This window comes from Tinamus guttatus, unplaced genomic scaffold (genome assembly GCF_059628265.1).
Source record: "Tinamus guttatus ecotype Peru unplaced genomic scaffold, ASM5962826v1 Tinamus_guttatus_pri_ptg000601l, whole genome shotgun sequence".
In the NCBI taxonomy this organism is placed as follows: domain Eukaryota; kingdom Metazoa; phylum Chordata; class Aves; order Tinamiformes; family Tinamidae; genus Tinamus; species Tinamus guttatus.
In genome coordinates, this window is record NW_028289135.1 from 3,507,951 (window position 1) to 3,535,163 (window position 27,213).

The following is a 27,213-nucleotide window of genomic DNA, read 5'->3' on the forward strand; positions in this document are numbered from 1 at the left end:
GTATAAACAGGAATTCATATATCAACTAAAAGGAATTTATGAAACAACAAACATGCTCCATAAAGTGCTGGTAGGACATGGTCTGGATTACTGCATCCAGTTTGGATAATCTCATGGAAATGATCTAGAGAAAGTGTGTGGCAGGGATGATCAAAGGGATTGGAGAGATTTAATCTGGAAATAAAAGAAGGTGGGGGGAGATTGCAAGGCTTCATATATGCAAAATGCCACTGCAAAGCAGGGGAGCGACTCTTCTCCATGCCTACTGCAGATAGGAGAGAGCTAATGGCTTTGATTGCAAATCAGACATTAGAAAATCTTCCTCATGGGAAGGCGAGGTTAGCACGCAAAGCCTGGGAAGCCGGGGAGTCTCCAGCAGTGGAGGCTTCTAAGCAGCCATTAGGCAACCATCTGGTTAGGCCATTAGGAGGGCAGATGCAAGGAGCTTTTGCAGTCTCTTCCAGTCCCATTTTTGTGGTCTTAGAGCAGATTTTTTGTTGTGGTTTAGTGGCAACAGTCCCTTTCAGTCTTCTCCTGGCGGGGATGACATTCCAAAAAAGTACTGGATGAAATACTCAAGTGAGTGTTTCTGCATTTGCTTTGTATATTGCCATCAGCCCCGAAACTCCCCAAACTTTGGTATATTAATCCATCCAAACAGTTCTTGTATTTGTTTCAAAACCTGTGGATACTTATAGCGCAAGGAGGGATGGGAGTTAGGCTCGATGAAACCTTAATCCTGGAAGTCCCTGAATGTTTTGCCTCTGATCTGGTGATCATAATAAGGTTTAGAAACACATACACACATATAACATATGATGCAGATGGAAATAATGATATGATTTTATAGCAGTTAAAAGAAGTTTTTTTGAGCAAACAAACTGCAGTGTTTTCCTGACAAAGATCTCACTTACATAAGCCTTACTCATGCAGGTGATGACACTGAAACTGAAGGTGCAGAGCCCGAGACTGAAACAGCTCATCAGAATTAGAGACACAGAGATCGGAAAGGCCAGGGTAAGCTGTTACTCTCACATGACGTCCTTGTAACTACTGGCAGCTGGAGAAAGTAAGATGTTATCTGGAATGAAAATCAGAGGTTAGGCTAAATTTATTTTCCTGCTGCCAATGAAAACACCAGCTCAGGAGGCCAGATTTTAAAAAAGAACATGTGTCAATATGCAGATATGCATGTGTTAGCTTTTAACACTGGGTGTTCCCAGCTGCTGAACACAGTTTAAAGATCTGTTGCCATCAATTTATATATCCAGACCTTCTTGAGCTCCACTGTTGCCTCTTCTGTTCCTATTTTAATCAGCAATCAAATTCAATATTTTGATGTATATGTTTTAAGGGAAGTCCTCATGCTGTATTTTTTCCTACTGCTTTTCTTCTGAACTTTGGACCTAACTATAAATAGATTTTAGATAGCATCATTTAACATACATCAAGACAAAGGTTTAACCCAACCCTCCTCCCCATCCCTCTCTCACACCTCTCCCACTAGGCTTTACACTAGGTCTCAGGATTTGAATTGTTGTACAGGACAATACAAAGTGAATCATTGTTTGGAAATTCTTCTTGCAATGGTATAGGCGTTTTAGTGGCAGTGTGATGAGCTCTCACAAAGCATGGGCCAGGGCAATCTCTGTGCTGTGATTCCCAGTTTGCCCTGCAGCACACATTGCAATACTTCGCCTTATGCAGAGCAAGGGATTATCGGGTCTTAAAGTGCAAATTCCACTTATAGCAGCAGGTATTAAATGAAATTAGCCAGTGGCAAGTTCAAAGCAAATGAGATCCTTGACGACACAATATGTGGTTAAGCTACAAACCATCTTAACACAGAAATACACGTAAAATGGAATGACTGTTCAAAAATGGGCAAATCCACAAAGAAAAATCTATTAAGGTCTCTTGAATGCAAAGATACTGCCACTGTCTCAGGCAGTACCTTATCCCCAAATCACTAAATCTTAGGAGATTATGCTGGGCAGGGATTGCTACAGGCTCTCTCTGCTCTTACACTCTTGTCCAGGTTTGCACATCTGGCTGTTGCAGGATGCGGGATGCCGCGGCGGAGGGCTCCGCTCTGGCCCAGCGCAGCCCCGTGCATTTCCGCACGCAGCGTTGCGCAGGCGGCGCGGGAGGGACTCTGCCCCGCTCCTCACAGCTGCTCTGGGCCGCAGAGCTGCTAACACGGCGCAGCCCCCGCGAACGCCGGGCGCTGGGCACAGGCCTCGCTCTTGTGCAGAGCACAGCCCCTGAGGCGCCGCTGCGCGCGTCTTGTTCGGGACCGCACGGCAGGACACGGCTGGCAGCCTGGCGGGCGATGGCCTGAGCTGCCGCAGGGGCTGCAGCTGCAGGGACACCGGGAGGCAACACTGCAAGTCGGGAGGTGCTTGGGCAGGGGCCGTGGCCAGCTCTCGAGGGCACATTCCCAGCTGCGGCCTAGCACAAGTCCCCACGGTATCATGTAACCCGTGTAACCATCCTGGGACCACAGAGAGGGTCCGGGAAATGGGCTTTAGTTTAACCTCATTGTAATGCAGGCAGCAATGAGTAGTGATATTGCCTGCCCAGCATCATACACTTTCATAGGCACTCAGAAAACACAGAAGAGCCTTGCCAAAACAACTACCCTGCTGCTAACCCAAAGTTGAACCTGTTAAAATCTACGGGCCTCAGTATTTTGCCTCAGTTCTTGAAATGTTGTGACTCCTACTGATACTAACCGCATCCCTTCACTGAGTGCCACCCACAAGCTGAGCCTGGTGGGCAGAAAGAACCAAGAGAAGAATGTCTGTACGTGGGACACAGCAAGCCATTCCTTCAGCGAGCTGCAGCAGGTCTGCTTCAGGTGGCACAACTGCAAATGCACAGGCAGATCTCTGCAGATCTGTTTAAAAACAGAGCAGAGCAGAGCAGAGAAAAATCCAGTCCTCTTAATTAGACATCTGCCTACCCCACCAGTGCTTGTTTTTCCTCTCCTGCTCTCTCCCTCCTTTTACATAAAAAGCACCACAGAACAAAAAGCGAAGCCAAAGCAAACATCCACTTAGAGCAGCAACTAGGAGAGTCCAAAGTGAGGTCCCCAAATTTAAAAGCAAACACCTACCAGATTTTCAAAAGCACTGTTGGGAGGACTGCCCATAAGCCCTGAGCCCATAAGCAAGGAAATAAATCACACAGCACCCGAGTTAGCAGCGCATCCCTGAGGAGCCAGGTCCCCTCTGAACGCAGCCACTTCCCATGAGGATCAGCAATGGAGAGCAGGAGCCCACCAGGCGAGCATCTGGTGGCTCTTGACAGAGAATACACAGAGACCCAATTTTTTAACTTTAGAGGTGAAAGTCAGTGAGAATAATTAATGTCTGTTCCAAATTCTGTGACATCAGCTGCCTTTATCATTTTAGGAGAATTCATATCATGCCGGGGATACTGTTTCAAGTTGCCCTGAGGCTTGGAGCCCTGAACTATTGGAGTATGCTAAACCATTTCCTACAGAACATTTTTTTTATTTGTGAATATTTGCCCAAACAGACTTAAAATTAATTCCCAGGTCTTTGCAGACTTCACACAATTCATCAATTTCTCATGATCGGTCTGGGGCGCCACAGAGACAGGCTCATGGCACTTTCATGTTTTCTCATTAAAAAACACCCATTGTTACATTAATAAGACAAGAGCATCTCAGCAGGACATACAGCCATGTGACATTTCAAGGCTTTTGAAGAAAATGCATGGAAAGGAAGTGAACCCCAGCAGCTCCAGCCAGCAAGAAAACAAATAAATGAGCTTTTGGTGTGGAGAACAAAGAGCAGGGAGCCAAGGAGGGGATAAAGAAAGTGAAAATTTGACAGAAAAGGGGAAAACATTCTTCTTGGGAGCTTCATTAATATCAGACTCGAAAGAGTGAAAGACTTCAGAGGTCAAATTGTTCTGATTGTTCTGTCTCAATTTCACTTAAAAAGACACCAAAAATCCACTGTGCCGTTCCTTCCAGTCTATCACAGCCTGTGCGGAGTCCTGTTCTGAATGGACTAAACAAAATGGTTGGATTCACCGAGAAGCCCTGTATCTATTACACCTTATTTATCTCAAAAGCTTTTCCTTCAGAGCCAGCCAGCAGAGCTGGGGAAAGACCCTGGAAACAGTGCCTCATTATAGGCCTCCAGGACACCAGGGGTCCTGGATTTAGCCACACCAAGACCTCGGTACATGAGTTTTTTTTACAGGCATGCATTTTTATTTGGGCTCACCCGTCTTCATGCTAGCAGCAATACATACTCCCTCCGTGCGATGCTATTGCCAGGTTGGTCAGCGCTTCCCCAGCTCCGAGCAGCGGCTAAATCCCACCAGGCTGAGGGGGTGGGAAGCGTCCGTAAACACTGACAACGAGTCCAAACACCGACTCCCCTCCTCTGGAGTAGGGACAGCTGCTGGCAACAAAAGCAAACAAATCCCTGCTTTCCACAAATATTTATTAGTAGTGAAAAATTGTTTCAAAAAACTAGACTTTTTCCTAACCACCCAAGACTGCCTTTCTACAAGCTCTGCTATTTGAAAAACGCTACTTTAGTATATACGTGACCTAATGCATTCCCTGCTATACTGAGCCTGCTCCACCTTCAGTATAAGGGTGCTTCCCTTTAGAGAGAGGCCTCCGGCCTTTTAGAAAACATTGCATATTTTTCAGCTTAGAGCTTTGAGGAAGAGGGTCTTCCAATAAAACTTCATTCACAACACACAGTTATAGAAGCACAACATTTGTGCTTACTTCTTTTTTTTGATAGAGAAGGAATAAAATTCTCCCACAGAGATGCTACACAGCATAACTCAAGCTTCCAGTTGATTGTCCTGGTTTGGAAATTTTATGCCACAGAATGAGACAGTACCTGTTTTAGATGTCTTAGAAGTATTGGGAATGTACAGATTTCTGAAACATTTGCACCCTGGTCTAAAAATTTCCACGTGTAGTCTCTGACAAAGGACAGATTTCTTTTTTTGTTCACTTGCAAGATTTGGTCAAATAAATTCCAGTTTTTCAAAAATTGTAGAATAACTAGATGTTTCAGCATAACCTTCTAAAATAATATTAATAAAATACTCAAGATACGTAAATACATTTTTTTTCATGTGGAGGAGGTCATAAATGGAAGTTGGATGAAGTCACCATGAAAAGAAAAATTGTTTTAAAAGAAGCTACATTGGTAAAAAAATAAAATGCAGAACTTTTAATTAAAAGATCTGGTTTTTTTCCCCCTTAAAGAAAATCCCTAAATAGTTCAGGGATTTGTGACCTTTTAGGATTGTTTGATTTTCATAAAAATCAAGCATTTTCATTTATCAAAATCTTTTCATGGGGAAAATAAGGAATTCCCTGGCCAGTTCTTTGAAGTGTCTTGGATGATCTACCCATATTTGTCACACAGAAGAAAAGAATAAAAACTCTCCCACAGGTGGCATCTACCAAACTGACTCTAATATCGGTAGGCAGATGCAAGTAATTAATTTACGAGCTGATATTTATCGTCATTTCAAGGTGATTAGGAACATTTGTGTGGAGAAACAGAACTTACCAGCCCCCAGGAACTTTTGTGCAAATCAAGCTCAATGCACAGCACTGACCTCCAGAAGCCCAGAAGACGATTAAGAGAAGAAAGCACCACAAAAAGAAGACATTATGAAAATAGTATTTCTTTATCAAAATTTGTTGGAGAAAAATAAATATTGGCTATTATTCCTGTATAGCATCAAGAAGCAAACAGGATTTTTAATACTTATATGTGCCAAGTTGACCCCTTGATATTAAACTGCAAATATATTTTCAGTAAGAACTACCACAGATCCAATATTGTCTTTGCAAGAGAATTGCTGACAGTCATCAAAATACCAATCTACAGTACAGTAGGTTGACCAGAACACTACCTATTGCAACACTGCGCTTTTCTGAAGAAATATTTTATGGTTATTTCCCTATCCTTGACGTTTATTTTATAACTGTTGACAAATTTTGCTTTGTCCATGCCAGTTTCAAGAGGCATCTGGTTTCCATTCGGAGTCACATTTTCTACAGGTAGCTGTCCGTCCTCTTAGCATCTTTTCAATGTCTTTGTAAAGAAAAAATAAATGAAGTGACAGAAATGCTAATAAACAAAACAAAATGTCCTGTTGAGTAAGGAACAAGAGCCCCGGAGTGTGGTGGCTGAAGGAAGGCAGGGTGATATCACATGTTAATGGGTACCAAAGAACTCCCAAGGTAAAGCCAGAAATTTGTCGTGCTCCAACCATGGGAAAGGCTTATGTGATGCAACTGTTGTTGTTCTGTCACAGAATCACAGACTTACAGAATGGTTGAGGTTGGAAGGGACCTCTAGAGGTCATCTAGTCCAACCTCCCTGCTCCAGCAGGGTCACCTAGAGCACATGGCACAGGGTGGCATCCAGGCGAGTTTTGAAGATCTCCAGAGAAGGAGACTCCACAGCCTCTCTGGGCAGCCTGTTCCAGGGCTCTGTCCCCCTCACAGGAAAGAAGTTCTTCCTCCCATGGAGATGGAACTTCCTGTGTCACAGGAAACAAATTTAAGGGACTCCTTTGGAACCAGATCTCTGCTCACCGTTGGACCCTGATGGTGCCACTGAGGACACCTCCTCAGGGGCTTGCACATAAACACTCTCTCTTAGTTTCCTTGCATGTCTCTGAGGCCTGGATATGACCAACCCAGCAGGACCGGCTGATGGGGAGGCAGCATTACCGTCCTCCTACCTCAGCCTCCCCCTTCCTGCGCTCTTCCCCTCCCTTCTCATTACACCTTTCTTTCCATCAGAGTCTTTGGGAGTTTTTGTGCTGCCAAGTTTCAAGTTGTCTAACATTCCTGCTTCTCCCAGGGGCACAGGTTCACAATTACAGTACCACTTTAAATAACAGATGTAGTTTATTTTTAAAGTCGATATTCAGAGGTATTATCGCCTTTCTTTTGAGTCTTCTGACTCATAACTTGACACAGGCCCTTAAACATCTGAGGGGATCTAAACATTTGAGGGGATCTAATCAGTGTCTATAAGTACCTCAAGGGAGGGAGTGAGGAGGATGGTGCTGGCCTCTTTTCAGTGGTGGCCACCGACAGAACTAGAGGTAATGGCCACAAACTGAAACACCAAAAGTTCCACAGGAACTTAAGGAAATTTTTTTTTAACAGTGAGGGTGACAGAGCACTGGAACAGGCTGCCCAGAGAGGTTGTGGAGTCTCCTTCTCTGGAGATCTTCAAAACCTGCTTGGACGCAGTCCTGTGCCACGTGCTCTAGGTGACCCTGCGTGTGCAGGGGGGTTGGACCAGATGATCTCTAGAGGTCCCTTCCAACCTTGAGCATTCTATGATTCTATGAACATCTGCTCAGCTTTGAAGGCAAAGACTTTAGGACATAGTATTGGTTGTCACTTCACAATATTTTGCTTTTGAACTCACCAATCTGGCAAGGTTGCAAATCCCTGCTGATAAGGAGACCCAGAATGGACAATATGATGGTCCCTCCAGGGCACAGGAAGGGAGAGCCACCTCCACATCCCCCAAATATGTCAGATGAGAAAATAAAGCTTAACTCCTACAGGGAAATGAAGCTATTGGAGGTGCAAAGTTGGATAAATACACCTCGGGAGAAAGGAGTAAATATTAAGCAACAGTAAGCTCAGAAACAACAAAAACAAGCTGTTCAAAAAAAAAAAAAAATCGGCAGATCCCTCTAGTCTCAGAATGAATGGAGATGCCTGTTCGCGTTCCCTGAATCCTCACTAAAGCAAATCATAGCAGTTGCCTGCCTGTAAACAAGCAATTGCATGGGCAGTAAAGCTAACCAAATTATTTTCTATGACTCTTTTTTTATGGTTGGGTTTGCTGATAGCTAATAGGGTAGCAGAGCTGCCTATGCCATTAGGGCATTATACGATTTTTCTCCCTCATCTACTGTCTAGTGTCTAAAATGGCATAAATTTGTGCTGCAGCTTTTTTTTTTTTTTCCCTTTTTTTTTCCCTTTGTGGAGACACACTAATAAAGCCTCTCTAGCTCCCCTCCTCATCTGCTTTCTCCTGAAGTTTATGACAGCCCAGACCAAAGCCCTCCTGCCAATCTGCCTGAATCTGATGGCCAGTCTCAGTAGTTGTTAGGAGGGCACGTGGGCATAATCCCCCAAACCTTCTCAACCTTAAAAAAGGGCTTGAGAAAAGACACCTTTTCTCTTTCTTACAGTTTCATCGAGCCTTATCACACTCAACTGAGAGTGATGTGAAAGATTCCTTCGCTGATCTTTCTTCTGGACAAAGAGAGAGGGGAGAAAGTATGCAAGGAGATATGGAACTTCCGAAAAAATTTTCCAAACTCATTCTGAGAACACAGCATGGTACACAGTGTCTGCTCCCAATAGAAAAACTCACTCTAGCTCTCCAAGGCCACACTGGCAGTGGGTCTTGCAGCTGTTCTGTTGCTGTTAAGATAGCAAGGAGCCAGAATTAGCAAATTGATTCACAGTGAAAAAAAATTAAGAAAAATACAAACACCTCCCCTGCCCCACAAAAAACACCAGGTTTTTTACAGCAAGAATGAATTGTTATTCCCCGTTAATTCCCCAATTAGTAGAACAGGAGCTGCAATTTCTGTCATACTTCTCATACTTTTTTCCTCTTCCTTTGTTATCTACAGGCAATCATCTTTGGTTTTATTTAAGCAGATCCTTCTTTGGATGCTGGCCTAGGAACAGTTTCTTTTTAGTCTACATCTTCAAAGCTTTGCTAATGTAATAAATATTGAACTTGAAATAGTGAGGCAGAAGCTGTCCATGATACAGCCTAGTAAATATGCAGTGTGATACATGCTCCCAAATTGTGGAAAACCTAAAAAATATTGTGTGAACTTTCCAACAGCCGTGTGTATAGCTAAAAGGACTTTGTCTACGGAGATAAAAGAGCAAAACAGAAAAACTGCTTCCATCAGCAACTTAGAACAGCGAGGAGCAGTAATTGGAAATTGTCTATGCCAAAGTAGGGAAGTTAGGTCTTCTGAAGCTTAACATCCTCGCGGCACGCTCATAAGAAAAAACAGAGTATTGTGACTAGTTTCACAGGCCTTTGTCAGTAACAGCTTCTGATTTAAGGACAGGCAGTTTCTACTAACAGGAATAATCTTCAGTGAGATAGATCATGATATGTACAGTCTCTGTGCTGTAGGCTTCATCTCCTTGTGAAAGGCAGGGTGCTGAATATTAAGCTATGGATGCTTAACACGTATTCATTGTCTTAAAATGAGGGTGTCATGCTGACTGTTTTTATTATGAAGTGCTAGTGATTTGGCTTAGAAGAGCTGAGTGGTCATAAGCAAGGTGTTTTCTGTGACAAAGTCGGCCCTGTCCAGGCATTCAGGGCCCGTGTCCACAGCAGAGCAGAGAGGGAGCAGAGCCCTCACAAGCAGCTCTGCACCCGGGTGCAGCCCAAGCGTGTCCGCAGCGCCACGCGCCCTCCGCGCTGCAGGAGCCACGTTGCTCTGGAAAGGCTGCACTGTGCCCCTCTCCACAGATACCATCTCCAGAAGAGATGACACCAGCTCAGGTCGTTTATAGCTTTGGCACCTCCATGCCGTACTTATTGCCCGGTGCCATGGTAGGGATGCATCCTGTGAGAACAGCAGGCACGCTCCGCCTGGGAGCCCGCTGTGGGGGAAAACAGCAGGATTACCCCAGAACGGAGATATCCATCTTCAGCTGCAGAGGCGACCACCAGGGAGTCAGAGGTTAACTTAAAAACACAGCAGATGTTACTGCACCTACGAAGGTAAACGGATGATTTCCTCCTCTTTTGCATGATTCCTTCAGTCATGAAACACGATGATTAAAATAACACAATGCTGAACAGAACAGAATTAAGCAGAAAAGCACGAGTTTCTCTGAAGACCTTTCTTTGAACCCATTAATTAAAGGTGTTTGGAGAAGCAAAGATGACCTTTTTTTTTTTTTTTTTCTCTGCAGCACTCTGCCATGAAAAGCTCAGGAGCTTTTCTTGTGGATGGCATCTCTTCAGCAGAGTGGGCAGTACTGAAGCAGTGTAGAGAGAAAGTAAAAGAAAGGGAAAAAAAGGAAAAACACAAGTCCTTGGAGAAGCCTTCCCTTTACATAATTAAATGGGACTTTGATTTCCCTGACACTCCCTGTAGGACTGTTGAGACATGACACAGGTCGCTTCCTATTAGACATAAAGCCACCTCTGGGAAGGGCACTGCAGGACACACTGTACCCTCACTTATTCCAGTGCGATCCAAAAGGTGTCACGGAGCAGAACATGTCCTATATGTTCTCATCTCTTGTGGAGTGGGAGATAATTGCATGACTCCTGCATTAAGTTCACCCCTGCAACTTGTACATATTTGAAGTAGCTGTGATGCTTGCCTTCCGTTTTGCTACAGCAAGCTTAAAAGCAAAGATGTTCTTATACTTCACAGAGGTGGACTGAAAGCTACAGCTGCAGAAGGAACTAAATAACCTGAACTAGCCTTATCCAATCCTTCTACAGCAATGTGTACAGTTCAAGAGGTTTAGGTGTGATTCTCTTTTCTGCCACACCAGCACTACCACAGCAGCTCTCCGCAGAATTTGTAGGAGTCTGCTAGTCTTCAGAGGCGAAAGGGAGCAGGGAAGCTGCCACATTTAGCTGCTGCAGACAGAGCGCAAGAAAGTAGGGTCCTGCCTGCTCTCACAGCAGGTCCAGTGAGGAGACAGGTGAGGATGGGCTGAAAGAAGGAAGGCTGCCTGAGAGGAAGCACTGCAAGGAGGGACTGTAATTCTGTTCCCAATGAGACCAGTTTAAGTGACTCGAAATTTTAAGGGCAGTTTGTACTTTCATTAAAATTGAACCTTGGAACTTTCTGCAGACTGTAGATCAATTACAAGCAAGTTAAAAACTAGCAAAAAACCCACTGATCCAGCCAGAGCAGACACCCTCAGCCAGTAATTCCCAAGTCACCTTAATAACTTCCAGTCTAAATTAATTGTATGGAGAAGTGCACAGTCACTAAGTCAGACTTAATATCTTAAGGTAAGTGATGAAAAATCATACCATGTCTTTATGTCCCCCAAGGTAATTACCATCCCATTTAAAAATCTAGCACTCTTATTTTTAGTGTGAGTTTGCCCATTTCCACTGTTAGAGCTCATTAAAACTTTGCCTGTCCACACAACCTATCCCTGCATATTAAGTCACCTCGGCTCACTTGAACGGATCGATTTGAGAACCTACCTTTTATTTTGAGAGACTTAATGATTTTTTTTTTACGTCACTGTTCTTTCAGCTCTCCCATCCTAAGTGTATTAGTACTAGGACAGGCCAAGTCAGTCCTGCAGGGAGCTCCCCAGCGCTGCCCAGCGGCAGAGGGAGCTTCTCCAGCCCTCTCTGGCCTCCCTCTGCCAGCCGGCCCAGGACTACGCTGGGAAAAGCCCTTCAGAAGCTTGCTTTCTTTCTCAGGGAACAGCATCCAGTAAGTAGGATCTGCCTTTCCTCCTTCCATGCGGCATGCTTCAATGTATGCTGTTCGTAACGCAATACAGGCTGCTTGGCTTAAATGATCTGCCTTGGCCAGTTCCTGTAATTCCACCGGTTTTTATTATCTGCAAACTTCCATGCAATGGCCTGGTATTTTCTTCATGCTACAGACAAGAATTAACCCTCTAGGTGAGGCAGTAGTATTTTCTTAGCTTCAGAACACTGTAAGCAGACTTGTATATCCTTACAGAAAACAGTCAGTGGCTCAGAGGAAATCAGTTTTTCTACTGATGAGACACATGCCACAGTTCCCCTAAAACATCAAATGTAGTACAGCAGGCTCTTCCTCCACACACCCTTCACAGCTCTTCTTTGAGATACGTTTTTTTTTTAAGAAACAACTAGAGATACACACTTCTTCTTTGGACTGAGGATACTACCCAAAGTAATGTTGGTGACTACAATTTGCAATCAGCACCCAAAATGCACAGAGGATTTTAATATTAAAAGTTTTGGAATTTAGTAGGAGCAAAAGATATTTAGAAAATAAGAGATAAAAGGAGAAAATGACTACAATCTTCATTATGGACAGCATAGTGAAATAGCTTTGCTATAACCAGACACCTTACAAAATCACACGAGTGCATAAGAACAGAGTATTGTTGCTTTTTTTCTTTTTTTTTTTTTGCTTTTAATAACCTACACTTAGTGAATCTCTTTGGCAAATAATTCCACAAGAAAGTCAAAGTTAGTCTTGTAAATTCTGTCTTCTCATATGAAAGGAAAAGACAAATGGGTATGTAGAATTTATTGTTCCTCTGTCATTTTTTTTTCAGTATCTCTTGTTTCCAGTTCTTCTTTTAGACTGCGATCCATGACACACAGAGAATTCCAGTACCGATTTTCCGTAACAGGAAGCTCTGCCGGTTTGCATTCCTCTCTCGGTTTAAAGACACCATCATTGCACAGGCTAGAATCCTTCCAGGATTCCACAAGCACCCAGTGCACTATTGCAAAATAAACGGTAGGTCCTGGCTTTGCTCACTTCTACGCAAGGGAAGTTCTGCCAACTTGCACTCCTCTCCTTCACCTTTCCCTGGCTGGTGGAGGAGAGATGGAGTAGAGAAGCAATCGAACAAGAAGCCTCAAAGGATTAAGAAATCACTTCAGTGGCTTCTACGAGATAATCAGTGCATCATTCTCGCCAGAGAAGATGTAAAAAAAAAAATATATATATATATGTTGAACTGTTAAATAGTATAGGAAAAGCTACTTTATGGAGATGGAAAACCATTTGGAAAAAAAGAAGCTTCCTCCCTTGGGTTTTATTGCATGTGTTTAGGTTCAGCATATTACTGAGAAACTCTTATGCTAAGAAGTCAATAAATAGAGCAGTAAAATGTAGCTCTCTGAAACTTCAGCTGCAGAGCTGAACACTGTGCTTTCCAGTAAGAGCTACACGGCAGCCCGGTAGGTTTTTACGGAGGAAGGGCTGAAAGTCTGCTTACAGTAAGTGCCATTGGGCTTGGGCAGCATTTTCAGTCTCTTGAATTGTTTAAGTGTGCAATACTTTGGGATTATCCAGACAAAACAGGAAAAGCCTGAGTAACCCTTCAGTTTACTCTTTAATTCTGCTCTATGTCCAGAAATCTAGATTGAATAATCAACACTTTCATCACTCTTATTCTCCATGATCTGTGCTGACTTCATTCCAATTTATACATCGTAATGAATTACTGACACACCGGAACACTAATTCTCTGGGTATGATAAAGACAAAACAGAACATGTAATTTGCTGATTCATTTTCAAAAAAAAATCAAGCCATCTTAAATGCTGTTTGCTTTGGAGAAAGAATGAGGGCAAAAGAACATAAATCATGATGAGGTTAGTCAATTATTAATGTCACCTTTAAAATAAAATGTGGTCAAAAATGTATTCTCTAATATGCACATCCGCATAAAAGTAAACATGTTGCTATGAAACTTAACAGGCAAAAGACACTGCCACAAAGTTAAAAAATTCTGGATTATTTTCCTGAATTTACATAATCGCATTTCTGGCTGAATCCTGACCTGCACACCAGAAACTTTTTATGTGGAATGGCTTAGCTAAAAACCAAAACTCTTCACTAGTAAGTGGACTTTCCTGGATAACCAACAGAAGTTTAAATGAACTCATCTCAAGAATTAGGAGGAACTGAACTGCAAGCCTCTCAGATGAGGGAGATTCTTCCAGGATGTACTGAGACAAGGTTACGGTGCCCTGTTGCCTGCTGTTTCAGAGAGCTGCAACCTGGGGAAGAGACATCCACATTCTGCACCCAGGTGGGCGAGAGGCAAAATGCTGAGATATTTATTTGGATAATGAAGGAGAGATGAACAGAGGAGTGACCTACAGAGAGGCCCGGGGGCCCTGCATGCTGTTTTTATGTTGTTTGAGCAACACCTCCACTGCTAACACTAGGAAATGGAGTGTGTGTAACAGGGTACGAGGTCCACAGGCTGAGCTTTATTAAGAACATCATGAAGGGAGTGGAGAACTCTGAAGTTATTCCTATTTTATTTCATCTGATTGTATATCTGACTATTTGTGGTTTGTTTTTCTTTTACCGTAAACATTCATTTTTCACTTCAGTAAAACCCTCCAAAATTTTAAACTGTAATTCTCTTAGGTAGATGATTATATTCAGCAAATTATGAAGGTTTCCTTCCCCTGACACGATAATGTTCGTCAAGTCAAATCATCTTTATATATTCCACAAGCGAACACAGATGTCATATTCAAGTCAGACTTAAGAAAGGGGACAAAAACCTTTCTATCTGCTAACAATTCTGTCATGCATCATCATAACAAAGCAGTTTGAACCACACACTGCAAATAAGAGCTAAATTAATTTAGAAATTCACTTAAACTTTTGAAGAATTTTTTAACACTTCAAACTGACTCTTATCTAGATACTGAAGACCACTCATTAGTGCTCATATTTGCCAACATAGTACAGCAGAGGTTATTTTTGTGTATACTTCTGTAACGTGGTTATTGTTTAATAACCACAAGGACTCCTTCTAACGAGGACTCAGAGCTAAATGGAACTAGTTAAATTAACAAGTGGGATGTTGTTCTACAGTGTGAATTGATCACAATGACACACCGACAGAACTATTTTGTGTGCTGCAAATAGATTCAAAATGATGGTAATATTACACACTTAGCTGATCTTAATTCACAAGTGAAAATAAGCCTATGGGAAATGCTTGCAGTGTCAGTATACTTTTATAACGTAGGTCTGTGTATAAAGAACATGTAATAGAAGTACCTGCACACATACACAGCCATGCATGGTTAGTATTTAAATTCTGGATTTTTCCATTAGCTAATATATCTAGCAGGAAAGGACAAAATAACTTGAACAAATCTCTACCTTCTCTCATTTTGTCTCTATTAACTGAAAATCAGAGCAGTGTGTTACAGAAAACTCCCAAAGTTCAGCTAGTTTGTTAACTTCCTGTTTCTTTTCTGGTAGGAAAAAAAAATAGTGAAAAACGATTAATAAAGCAGTTCGCATACTATTTCAGTTTGACAGCAAAGGATAGCAAACCTGTGTAAGATATTTCCTCAGATTTGAGAGGTTAAAACATTTCATAGCAATCTAAAATGATGGATACTTGTTTGGACTGAAGATTGATCCACCACCATCCTACAGTCTGCAGGGACAAGAAGGCTATTTGCCTTTCTTCCCTTCCCTCCTCTTGATTTTACCACTTGCGAAAGGTCCAAGATTACTTGAACTGAAGACTGGATTGGATAAAGGGAAGCACGTTTTCTTTCTCAACCCAACTGCTCTACCTTGTCTCCTCAACAAAACTAAAAACCAGTTGCAAGACTCCTCCTAAGGGTCTTTCATTGCTGTGCATTTAATAACAATTTATGGGTGAGTTTGGAGCTCCTCGTTCAGTATTCAAGGAACAGAGAGTAAGTAAACAATTCCACAGTGAAAGAGAAAGCAATGTTTGCAGTTAGGTGCAACACCTTCTGTTAGATCAATGGGTATGTTGAGGTGAACCTGAGTGAGGTTTTGGCCATAAAATCACATGTGAAAAAATAGAATAGCAACAGCCTACTTCAGAACTAGATAGCTATCTAGAAAAATCGAGAGCCATGATAATTACAGCAAACCACCACCTAGACACTAAATGTTGCTATCTGAATTGGACTACACAGGATGAAGGCAACAGCCAAGATAAACATGACATCTTTTTAGTAGCTTTCACACAGACAATAACTTTAGACCTACTGTTAAAAGCACATGACTAAAAGCCAATTCACATCTGTGTAACTACGCTATTCTGTAACTATCTGTAAAACCAGAGTATCAAGTTTCTATCTGTTCCACCAGAAAAAGCACACAGCAATTACATTAAACTGTGTAAACCACATAAAAGACTTCAAAGAAAAGAACTGTAAAGTACAAAGGACTGCACAATGAATAACATTTGAAGGAACAGCAGAAAAGACATGCACTGTTAAGCCCAAAGAATCCACAAGTACCAGACCTTTAGTTTTTCACCCCCAGCAAGACTTCCGGAGAAAAATTTGGATGAAAAACAGTGCAAACAGAAATTGTGGATGACACAGCACACAAACTGACCTGAAGACTACTTTATTTTTGAGATCAGCAAAACACAGTTTACCAAAACTATGACACCTGAGCCAAAGCAGGTGGGAGAGGGAAGACATCATCCTTGTGGTCTGAAGAGTCCCTCCCGGGGCAGCAAGGATATTGGCTTACACGGAGGATGCCGGCGCAGGCTTGGGCAAGGACAACAGCAGGGCTGCTGGTGGAAGTGCCAGCTCCCAAGTTTCCAGCCCTTGAGGCAGGCAACAAGTCCAAGGTGAGGCCCATCTTTTCCTTTGATTCCAGGTACCAGGAAGGAATGGGTTTCTAGCTTCTGGACAGGAAGCACAGACCCTACAGCAAAAACTCTGCAAATAACAAAAATGCCCAAGTTAGCAAACGAGCCAATGGAGAACAGAGCAAGTTAGTGAGAGAACAACATGCCAGATATATATATATAGATAGATAGATGGATATGTGCTTGTGTCTGTACAATACCCACACTTCTAATAGAGCTTAGCTATACGCCAGAACTTTCCTATTGATCATCGTAATTTGAGCCATCAATGACAGGTATTCTCAGGGTGCACTTTGTACCACTGTTCACTAGGCTTGTCGTCTAAATAGTTATCCCTCCCTTGGGGAATGATTTACCCCACTTAAGAGGCAGAACACTTCAAATATTGGTAATTTTCCACATGTGTCTTTGACTGATATAGCCTTTATTGTAGCTAATGGCACCTCCTGGAGAGACTTTGGGACCTGCTCCTGTTGACTAATGTTAGTTAAGGGAGTGAAGATTCTCAAATTACTCTCATTAAATAAAATCCAGAATATTAAGATGAAAGAAGAGCAGGAAAAGCACTGAAGAACCAGCACTACCAGTATGAGAACAGTCTGAGACTCTCCAAGCAGCGTTTGGGCTTTTGTAACAATGCTGATAATGATCCTACACGTACAGAGCATCTTTCATCCTGAAGGATTCATTTATGGCCCGTATTCATACAATGGAAATAACTGTCCTCCCTCCTGCCAACTTCCACAGTGAATTGCTTCCTCCAGACAAAAATGTTGCACTATGTGAGTTATACACCACAACCAAAATGAATTAGGACAGGCAGTGGCAAGTGCTATAACAGTCAGGTAAGAAGCATAGTAGGAAATTTGAAATAAACAGAACATAAATAATCAAAGCCATGGTCTGGTCAGAATACTGGCATCCAAAATAGAGAAACTTTTAAAATGTATCATGATATTAGTCACTGAAATTTTACATTTGAATCTCCCGTGGAACTTCTGGCCCTCCTGTGGATTCTCTTGAAGTGTGCTTATAAGGGCTGCCCTCAAAATCATGAGCAACCAGCCAGATGAACCTGAAATGGCTGTTTCTGAAACGTGGAAGTTGACATGTTAGACACCATATCTGGAAAACACTGACTTTTAAGTTGCATCTGATATAAAATAAGGATTCTAACCAAGAAACATGGACGCATATTTTAAAGACAGAATACTTCTTACCAGGTTCAACTACCCTCTTTAATGCAATTCATTTCAGGCTTCACCCTGCATTCTTACTGGATGGACAGGGAGGGACCGAGCGGTGGCATAGGCAGGGACAGGGAAGGCTGGTGGTGCCAGCAGGGCCCTGATGGCACTTAAAGCAGGGACTATACCTCCCGTTTTGCTCTAGGAAAGCCAACTCCATGGTAGAAGATGTCAAGGCCTGGAGTGCATTGCCCGTGCATGAGTTTAGCTGGCTAAGGCTGAGGAGTCTCACTGGCTGCCTCCCAGGCCGGCTGCACTGCTGACAAAAGCTGTTGTGAAGCTGGGACCAAGGGCCTCTCCCTTAGGAGCTGCTCAGAGGCTGAGGACTCGCACCGGCCCCTGCCTGTGCAGCGCTGTAGCCGGGTCTCCCCGAGTCGGAGATGCACCCGTGGTCCCACCTTCCCAGCTTGAACCTGGGGCCACCACTGGGCTTGCCGGGAGATCCCTGGACTGAGTCTGACCTTGATGGCTGTCTCTGACCCGAACCTGCTGCTCTGTATCCTGGCTCCTTGTTGGCAAGGTGCCGGCTCCTCCTTCTCTTCCGGAGCAGCCAACCCTTGCTGCGGGCTGACGGAGCGAGGAGGTGAAAAGCCCAAACCTAGTCCTGCCTCCATTAACGCCTTTAACTTTACTTTCCAAAATGTACTTTCCCACAATTAAACTGACTTCCAGTTTTTGCCTTAAGGAATAGGACTAATGCTGAATGGGGAAGTTTCATTACACAAAAATAAGTATCTCAAATGGAACTGGAAGGAAGTAGCCTTCCACCACTCCTAGGGAAAAACCACTGTGTTTGCTCCTCCATGGGCTCACCGTAACAACTAACAGTAGTAAGGCTGAATACAAACCAGATGCTTGGTGGAGGATGGACAATCTCTGATACAAGATCATAGGGTAGGGATTCATCCTTTGTTACATCTTAAATGTTAAATATATTCCTTTGATATGATATTTATACCCATTTTGGTATGATATTTCTACCCACACTAATACTATTTGACGTTAATCCAATCCCTTCAGAATATGAAGGATGGATCCTTCACTCATGAAGGATTTTTACTTGAAAAACACCTAAACTGCAAATGAATCCAAATATCAATCATGCAGGGAAAGCATGTATTATGAACACGTAAATAACAGCTTTTCTTCTGGGAAGAAAACAAATCTTCAGTTCCTGGCAAGGAGGCAAACCACTATTCCTGGCAACTAAGACTTCAGAACAATAATGTAAACCAATGAATCAGAATTTGTAACGACAGAAACAGAATTACACACAGCCCTCTGCAAGGGTTTATAGGAGAAATTAAACATAACTACATTACCAGTACCATGACAAATGCACCTAAGCTAGAATACACATGATAAAAACAGTAACTAAAACAAATCGTAACTATGAAAATGTTTTTATCATTTAAAAAATAGTTTTTATCCATCTGACTGTTCAGGTTACTTTTTCCCAGTGATATTGAGCTGAACTGGCTAGTCAGCAATTTCAGTACCATTAACTGCTAATGCCAAAAGAGGCTTTTATTTTTCACTTCAGTCAGGAAATGATGGACAGTTGTGCCAGGGTTTATATAGATTTTAGCACTAGAGAGACTGTTTTTTTACTCTCTGTGACTTTGCTCAGTGTGGCTTGGCAAAACCACGGGTGGCACTAGGAGGAATTTATTTAGCAGGCAGAATTCAGATCCTTTGTTCTTTTCTTGGTAGAAAAAGAATACAAACATAACTATTAGTGACTGAATCTTCTTTGGAAAAGGTGCTGTTGTCATAAAAAGAGCAGGGGTACAGGATCTCTTTTAAACTGTAACCAGGGAGAAGATACAAGAGAAACAGAGAAGCATGTATCAACCATTCTGCCAACTGTCATTCAAAAGAGCAAAGCGTATATTCCTGCCTGTAAACTGAGCATGATTGATTAATTGATTAATCAAGATTAAACATGATTAATTGAAAGTATCATTTTAATTGATGTGTGAGGCAGCAAGCAAAGCCTTTCCTTTTTCTACTGAAAACCATCACGTCTTGGTCACATATGCAATCACCCCCCCTTCAATGACAGATTGATTGTAGATTATAAAATCTGGGTAACAGTCAGTGCACATGCTGATAAAACAAAACGATTTTGCAAAAGCATTACGTGGCCATGAAGAGCTGATCTTCATCCATTGTGATCAGTTCCTGAAAGACTTTTTTTTTAGGTAGATGCATTATTTTTTATTATTTATGCTGATGTAGTTGACTAATTACCTCTTTAAACAATATAAGAGCTAGAACATGAATATTCAGCTTGTAACTTCCATTACAGTGTTTTGAATTGTGCTTACACAAATAGGCAAAGTGTTCCCTTCTAAAGAAGAATTAAAATTTGCATTATGCCGAACAACTAGACTTTTATGAGAGCTGAACATTCATGTGCTAGTGGTGCTTACTGAATGAGGAATGTTACTGAAGTTCTTGAGAATCATGGAGGCCAAGCAAATGGCCTCCAAATGCTTGTATATATACAGCCCAAATGCTCTAATATAATTAACTGAATTCCACCTGAATGTTGGAATGAAAACCAGCAATCACAAGAATGATGTTTTCTTGACCAAAAAAAAAAAAAAAAAAGAGGAAGAATATCTTAAAAAACAGCAATTGAAAAATCCAGGAATACAATCTATTTTTTACTCTGTTGCTAAAAGTTTTGTTCTTACTTACAGGCTGTCCCACTGACATCTTTGATATTTAGCATTCAGCAGAATCCATTCAAAATTTGCAGGCGAGTATCTAAAAAAAAAAAAAAACAGATCAGCATTGAAAAATTGTTTTTAAAATCCCTTAACCAAGATGCATTCTTTTGCAGAATGAATACTCCTTGCTATCTCCACTAAACAAATAGGATCTCATGCAAAATGGCAAGCAATTTCAAGGAGGCTGTTTTCTTTTTGAAGAAGTGGGAGGTGGAAGATCACTGAGAGGAGCAAACACTCAAGCTGCTTAACAGAGAATGGAAACAATGAAATCTGGTATCCTATGGCTTTATGTTTTGGGTCGTGCTCTGTCTTTTCTCTCGTTTGATACGGATTCTGTTTATGCAGCATATTTCCCCTCAGTGAGAGGGGTCTTCCTCTTCTATCCAGACATGCAGGTTTGAAAAATAAATAGTAACGTACTAGATTTGTCAGTCTTTCCTCTCTGCCTAATTGTCTGCAATTGCTCAGGAGGTTCAAAAATCCTAAGAGGTGGTGTGAAATACAGACAGATGCATGCAGCATAATCACAGGAGTTTTGCTTCCCTAGGACCAAAGCTAAAATCCATGGGAAAACATGCTCAGCTTTAATCAAAGAGCAAGAACTACAACTCTGTGACACAGGGCCAGGCAATCTAAAAAGCCTCACAAGCCCTGAGGAGCCTCCACAGGGGCCTCCCCACACAGCCCTGCCACAGGCCCCATTTCAGGTGAGCCCTGGAGCATCGTTCCTCGCCCAAATTACATTGCAGGTCCAGCTGTTTCCAGTCCCATCTCTGGTCTGTCACTCACACAGCCCTTGTCCTGGATAGGCGTGGACCTGTGCTGTAGCTCTGTCTCCAGCCCTGCCTTCTAGATGGACCCACTGGAGATAAGCTCTAGCTTTGTCGCCACTCCTGTCTCTGTTGCTCCTCACTGGACTCCCTGGATGGCCCCTGGACCTGATTCACCGCCTCACCTTGCCTGGGCCTCTCCATGGCCCTGCTGTTACCAGCAGCCAGTGTTCACAGAGAGAGGTGCTGCTCTGGTCACGGAGAGTGCCCTTCTGGCCATGGTCACCCCCAGCTCCAGGTTCACCTCCTCCCACAGAGCAGCCCTGCGCCTGCTGCCCCCTGGCAAAGACTTCTGAGGAGACTGCTAGATCTGAGAGGGGTTCGTATTGGACTGCCTGTGATCAGCAAATTAAGAAATTAACTACTAAGACCATACTAGCCCAACATATTTCTTGTCTCAGGAAGAAAACAAATAATAACATCATGTACATGGTGTTCTTCAGTCTGAAGAGCAACACAGGAAAATAGGGCTTTGTTTCCACAAATAGGAGATGCACAAGACCTTCTGCCCAAGAAACTTTTAATAGTTTTTAGCGAATGTAGAGGACAAGCAAACTCCATAAAAGGACAATTTACCATGACTTGTTATCCCTGACAGACTTTTGTTTTCTTTTTTTAGGTAAGACCTAAATTTGTTACTCATCCAATCTAGAAAAACTGCTGTGCAATTTATGCTTTAGTACCAAATCAGCTATTTTGTGTCAACTCCTTGCTCCTTTCCTCCTCTCTCAGTCTGACTCTTTGGAGCAATACTTACTGCTGTCATGTAAGATGAATTCCTCTCAGTCTCACCACTAACACTGCGGTGACTTTAAGTCAATGGATCCGATTCCAAATTACAGGAGGACATTGTATCTTGAAATATCTTTTGGTACCAGGTGAAGGAAACATCTTTTAATGGTATTTTTCTTTGTCCCACTAGTAAGGAGAACTATGTCATTTAACGAGACATATAGATGCACCCTGTAGCCTTGGGCAAGCTTCAACAAAATCAGTGGGGCACAGAAATATATAGCTTTATACTGCTGATCTGTCCCATATCATCACTTCCATCACCTGCTTTTCATCTTAAAAATCCTGTTCAATTACTAATCTAAGGTGTACTGAACTGGTTTTCATAGAATCATAGAATCCTTAAGGTTGGATGGGACCTCCAGGGATCATCTAGTCCAACCCCCTGCACACGCAGGGTCACCCAGAGCATGTGGCACAGGACTGCGTCCAAGCGGCCCTTGGAGATCTCCAGAGACAGAGACTCCACAGCCTCTCTGGGCAGCCTGTTCCCGTGCTCCGGCACCCTCTTTCCTCCTTACAGTACACATTGCCTTACAGTACATCTTGCCTTACAGTACACATTACTCTGAAGGGCTTAAGCATTTATGCGGGGAGCAATTGTTCCTCTAGGCATGCCTTTTTTTTTGAGAGAGAGTGAGTGTATGTGTGTGTATATGTGTGCAGTGTTAGGGTACATAACCATATGGGTTGACAGAGAAACATTTCTGGGAGATGACATGCTATGCTGCTACAGATGCAGAATTAAGCTCTTTGAAGGTTTCTTTACAAAAGCGAATCCAATTTCGTAAATATATTCTCACTTTCATATAAAAGTGTTTATAATAACTGACATAACTTATTTTTTCTGTCTCTACTTTCAGGAAATATTTTCAGGAATTTCTTCTGTTCTGTGGAACACAACAAATGGTGGAACATGAAAGATTTCAGCTCCATGACCCACAGGTGAAAGATGGACAGACAGGTAACTTTTATACAAATCACCGATCCTGAGAGCACTGCCATTTCTGTCTAGAGGAGACAGAACCTAATGTGTGTACCTAATGGCTAATCTCTCTGGGAAGTATTAGATTAAAGATCGACAAACTGTAGACACTGAGTGCTTGCTCCCAGGCACCGGCTGACTCAGTGATTACTCCATGGGAAAACAGCATCAAACAGAAGGATACCATCACAAATATTATTGGATGCCAAGTGACATATAGCTAAATGCACTGTTTATGAGAACAAGGAGTCTTCCTTGCAAGTGAGAACAATGGCAAAATAAAGGATACTTGGAACTCTCTAAAGTTAAATCTCTCAAGACAAAAAGTGTGCCTCTATCCTGACATAAGCAAAGTGCTGTAGAAACTCAGAATATCATGGATTAAAAAAAAATCTCTTGGAGAGAAAAAGAAACATTTCTCTCTTCCATGCCAAAGGAAACCTGAGACTTAAAAAACTAAGGACCAAGACTGTGACAACGTGCTGTGCCTTCCTTGAAGCACAGTGCTGCAATGTAAATTACTGCCCAATTGAGGGTGCGGGTCAGAGATGTTAGATTACTCCTTTATTCCTTCCAGCTCCTCCTCTAGGAAATACCATAAATATCATAAATGGCCTCTTTTCTTCACCACTGATCTGGAAACTTGCAGTTAATTAATTTCCCGCCATTCAACATAAAGGTTTAGGACTGCATCCAAGTTTCTTTTCTTTTTTTTTTTTTTTTTTCCAGTGAACATCTAGCAGTAAATGGGATCTTCCCCAGGCTTAGCAAACAGTCTATAACAATGACTGGCAACTCTTTCCAAGGTCACTACAGGTCACTCAGAACTGAGATTCACAACTTACCATTTGTACTTCAGAGACCTTTTCCAGACATGAGACTTCCCTCATGGCCTTTGAGTTCAATATGAGTTGAATTTAGCTGACCCTCACCTAAGTGCAGAGACTGGCACAGTCCACAAGCAGTCAAGGTATGTGGACAGTGTGGTGTTTCTGCTATTCCAGCCCGTCTCTAGACAAGAATGTAAAAACCCCATAACCAGGAGAGCAAGCCGGCTGCATGGAGATTACAGCACAGAAGACAACTTGGATTCTGGCTCACGCTTCTTGAACTACTATTGTATCACTGGATTATAGAATAGAAACATCAGGAGTAATCTTTAGAGCAAAGGGAGCAAACGTAAATCTTTGCGGAATATATATAGAACTTCAAATTGATTTAGCATATAAGGTCCCTTCAGTAGCAAAACTCTGCAAAAGCAAAACTAGTGTAACTGCTTCTTTTTATTTTGGCATTTTGAGCTAGACAGATAGCTAGATAGATAGCTAGATAGACAGACCTAGATAGACAAAATATTTTATGGTACTAATTACAATGGAAATCTATGTGGAATGCTGACTTAATTTATGCCCCGCTGTTGCAACTGCTTTACTTATACATTTGTTTGCATGACCAAAGCCTTAGCCACGCAGTGAAATTGCTGTCAAGTGTATCAGAAGACAGGATGAAACGGCTCTGAGAGCATGGTGCAAGAAATCAGAGGGTCTGTCAAACAGTAGTGATAGCCCTAAACCTCCCCTCAGGCAATTCTGAAAATGAAAAATTGATTTATAAAACCTAGTAAAATTGTATGTTGAATAAAACAACATTGTCTGGGTCTCTTTATGTGGCCTGCCTGGGCAACCAGCCAGTAGTCTGAAATAGTTTAATATTATACCAAAAAACTTACCTGTAAAATCAATCACTGTAGATGCTGCGTGGGAAGTTCAGGGCAAGGGTGAGGCAGCCAGTTACAAAGTGTTGTTCTTGTTTTAATAGTCTAGTAAACACACAGTTCTGTTCTGTGGTTCTTTTTTTACAACAATTTATCACTGCTGAAAAGAAAACAAAGTACTTGACAGTAAGCTATGAAAATCTACTTTTCATTTCTGGAAGATAAGGGAAACTGTTCCCTCTTTTTCTCCCTACCTCCTTCTCCCCCGCCAAACCATGTCAGAGTTGTCAATCTTTTTTTAATAAAGTATTTAATAAGTTCAATGCTACTCATGTGCAATGAGGAATAAGGGCATTTTGTTCAAGAGAAAGATAAATTACTTAAATGTGATAATCAGTGAGATCAATAGTATAGGCAAACACGATGTCTAAGTTATGCTGTCCCCTCCAAAATGGACTTCGGCCTGATCCAGTAAAGTAGTTAGGACAATTAGAGGTACAAATGCTGTAAACTGAAATCCTGACAATCCTGCTCTGCTTGTAAATTTGTTTCTTACCATGCCTCACACTTCACATACATATAAATAAAAAGTATATTGATTTTCCCTGATATACCCAATGACTATACAATGCTGCTACAGGGGCAGAAACTAGATCTTCTCTCTCCTACATCAGCATCCTAACCATGCTCTGTCTGGCCGAATCAACTTGAGTTTGGGGCTATACCATATAGATTTGGTGACAGGAGCATTCTCCTGGCAGATAGATAATATGTATTTCAATCCCCTCGAGGTTGCATGACTCCTAGTGATTAAATGGTAGCCTATGACATAATGAGGTGCTTTGCCTGTAATTATTATTAGTGCAGCTGTAAAAGGTTTCTGTTTATAAAGTCCATCTGAAACCACCCTGAGAGCAATTCATCAGACCTAGAGGTGAGAGGCTTTCTAAGCATCCTTCTCCCATGTTTCATTTCCTATGGGCAAGCTGTGCTGGTTCTGTCACCTCTGCAGGGCACCTTCCTTTCCCTCCATACTCTCTTGGGATGCTATGCATCAGGTCTGGGTTCTGTATGCCACTTTAAGGACCAAACACCTAATTTTTAACCCTATCTCTTACCAGTTCGTTGTTGCAGTTTTCTCCTTCTAAAGGTAGGAGTGATAACTCTCACCTAGTAAAAGTGCTGACCCTTCTGTAACTGGAGCCTAAGAGAGACTTTTGCTTTCTCAGCAACAAGAACTGGGGTAGCACAAAGTATTCTTATTATGCGGTGAAATAGCTGATTGCATCCCTCGTGCTTTTAGATGACCTAATGTTGTACACAGCCCCCGCTTCTAGCTGACCCCAAAGAAAATACTGTCCGTTTAAAGATGCAGAATCACTAAGTAAAGGGTTGCTCATCCTGTTAAAAAGTGCAAAAACAATATAAGGAAGAGTGGCCATGCATGATGTACACATCAAAAGTACTTTTTTCTGATTTATGGAAATACCTGTCTGCTGTGATGTACTCTCTTCTTGCTGATCTATGCATTTCCTGGGGCTGAAAGAGGATACTCTTGTTACCACTGTGAAAATGATTAATAAACCTTAAAGCCCCGAGAACACATTGAAAATAAGGGCAAGAGAAAAAGATGCACTGAGCTCGAAGAGAAGCATTTAGTGAAAACTATTGACAAGCTGAGGATGTATCCTTTTGACAGCTCAGCATTTTGGATGTCCACTTTGGTGCTTACGGAAAGGAGGGGATATTGCAGCGGCAGGACCCAGCCTCACCCAACACATCTCAGTCCTCAGCACAAAACCTCTTCTTCACTCCTGCACTTGCACACATCCCTGTCTCCTGAGTCTAAGCAAATTACAAGGCCAAACGCAGGTGGTGTTTTGGGATGCAGAGGAATGTTTGTCAGAGACTGTCCTTAAACTCGCCAAATGTTTCCATTTGTGACCCAGTGCAGTCAGCTTTGCAAAAACCCAGTATTTTAACTCCTTCGCTTGCTCTCTGCACGGAGGAATCAGACAAGCCAGTTGTGTTTTACGTGAGCGGTTTGCTGCCTCCCGCATCGCATGTTGTTTACTGCACTGGATGGAAGCCCTAGGGAGAGCTTTCTGTAACACATTCAGCAATTAAATAGGTCAAGCTGCCAGCAAAAAGAAAAAGCTGACCCACATTGAGGAAATTATTTTTTCCGCTTTCTTTTCCTTCTCCCTTAATCCCAAATCTTAAATAAGGCAGTCTTTGGGGAGGGAGCTCGGAGGGCAGCAGTTTAACCCTGCGCAGCTCCCAGCACAGGGCTGTGGTGCCGGTTGAGGTGACACCTCAGCGTGACATGGTGCATGGAGAAGGTGACACCCTTGTCAGGCCCGCACACCAGGCCGTCCTGCCCCCCGGGGACAAGCACCACCAGTCCTACCCCCAATTTCGGGGTATCTCCACCCAAACTGAGGGCTCCGGGCTCCCTGGCTTGCC

General features: G+C 42.4%; 1 long non-coding RNA gene across 1 annotated transcript; it reads right to left on the reverse strand.

Moving 5' to 3' along the window:
* Positions 1-20,405: 20,405 nt before the first annotated feature.
* LOC148592439 (uncharacterized) lies at positions 20,406-24,856 on the reverse strand. Its single transcript, XR_015913935.1, has 2 exons — positions 24,763-24,856; positions 20,406-20,460 (listed from the first exon to the last, which is right to left on the reverse strand). It is a non-coding gene; the product is annotated as an uncharacterized LOC148592439 (long non-coding RNA).
* Between the last annotated feature and the right edge of the window lie 2,357 nt (positions 24,857-27,213).